Below are 1,698 nucleotides of genomic sequence, written 5' to 3'. Positions count from 1 at the left end.
GATGGACACAGGGAAGAGGTAACTATGGGGAGGAAGTGGGAGGGGAGCTGTTGCATTGTGGTAAACTGTGGTCAATGACATGAGACAAAGTATATGTTAACCGCTGTATGGAAAGTAAATTTGTTCTGTAAATCTTCACCCAAATCACAATAAAAAAAAAAAGAAGTGAATATCTAAAACAAAAAAAATGTTTTTATTTTGTTGTTGTAGTTGACAATACGCAGAGCAAAAAAAACACACCAATTTGACAGTTTCTACACTTTCCATTTAGTGACACCGATTATACTCTTTCAAGTTCTGCAACCATTCTCATCCTCCTTTTCTGAGTTTTTCCTCCCCTACTAACATAAATTCACTGCCCCTAAATTTCCTATCTAACCTTTTGAGTTGCTGTTATCAAATTGATCCCATATAGGTAGTTCTTAAAAGAGCTCACTGTTCAATGGAGACATTCTTTACCAGTTCAGCTAAACTAATACTACAGTTTAAGACTTCAGGGATATTTTTGGTTTAAAGTTTAAAGACTATCTCAAGACAATCATTTCAGGGTTCATTCAGCCTTCATGATGTCTGGGATCCATGAGAATTTGAAATTCTGTTCTATATTTTCCCCCTTTAGGTCAAGACTTTTCTATGTAATCTTCGATCAAAAGATTCAGTAATAGTAGTCAGGGACCATCCACTTCTGGTCTCATGGCAAAGGAGGTAGTTGTTCATGGAGGCAACTGGCCACTTATTCTATGTTCTCCTCCTATTCTGTGCAGTCTTATACCCAGTTCAACATTAATTACAACAGATTGGGAGATTCTCAACCTCTCCCAAAAATAAATTAAAAATCCATGATCAAGTAAGTTTGGGAAATGTCATTTTATTCTCTTAGTAAAACAAGTCCCAAAGAAATCTTACTTAATTTTGTTTAGCATGTCTACCAATGTATTCTACTAGAAAACTGTTTTTTGTTGTACACTTGTTAACATTCTGTGGAATTTGAAATGCTGCCCTGAATAGATATGCAGCAGAGGTAATGCTCTTCTTTAATGGAATATATAGTAGAAATGGAATCTAAAGTTCGAGAAGATAACTCAAGATATTTCATGTTTCCAGTTCTCCTCTTCACTACCTGATTTACAAACCAGTTGCCTTTCAGTCAATTCTGACTCCTGGCGACCCCATGTCTGTCAGAGTAGAACAGTGCTCCCCAGGGTTTTCAGTAGCTGATTTTTCTGAAGTAGATCACCAGGCCCTTCTTCTGAGGTGCCTCTGGGTGGACTCAATCTCCAAATTTTGGTTAGAAGCCAAGTGTGTTAACTGTTGACACACCCAGGGACTCCTCACTATCTGATTCAAGAAAATCAAACCCACTGCCACTGAGTCAATTTTGACTCATGGAGAACCCCATTGGGATTCCAAGGCTGTAAATCCTTACAGAAGCAGACTGCCTCATCTTTCTTCCATGGAGCAGCTGGTGAATTCGAACTACCGACCTTTTGGTTAGCAGCCAAATGCTGTAACTAGTATGCCACCAGAGCTCCTTATCACTATCTGATTGTTGTTGTTGTTGTTATGTGCCATCGAGTCGGACCCGGCTCATAGCGACCCCTCCTTGGGTTTCCGAGGCGGCATCACTACGGAAGTAGATTGCCCAACCTTCCTTCCAAGGAGTGGCTGGTGGGTTTGAACCGCCAGCCTTCTGGTTAG

The 1,698-nt window shown here is 39.9% G+C and overlaps 1 protein-coding gene across 1 annotated transcript in view; it reads right to left on the bottom strand.

Moving 5' to 3' along the window:
- The window catches only part of NEDD4 (NEDD4 E3 ubiquitin protein ligase), a 142,064-nt gene that overhangs the window by 3,859 nt on the left and 136,507 nt on the right, over positions 1-1,698 (bottom strand). The gene's annotated exons all lie outside the window — the stretch shown is intronic.

This window comes from Orycteropus afer, unplaced genomic scaffold (genome assembly GCF_000298275.1).
Source record: "Orycteropus afer afer isolate SDZICR_OR568_19922 unplaced genomic scaffold, OryAfe1.0 scaffold00026, whole genome shotgun sequence".
Taxonomy (NCBI): domain Eukaryota; kingdom Metazoa; phylum Chordata; class Mammalia; order Tubulidentata; family Orycteropodidae; genus Orycteropus; species Orycteropus afer.
The sequence above is the reverse complement of the archived record's forward strand: the minus strand, read 5'-3'. Positions and strand labels throughout refer to the sequence as shown.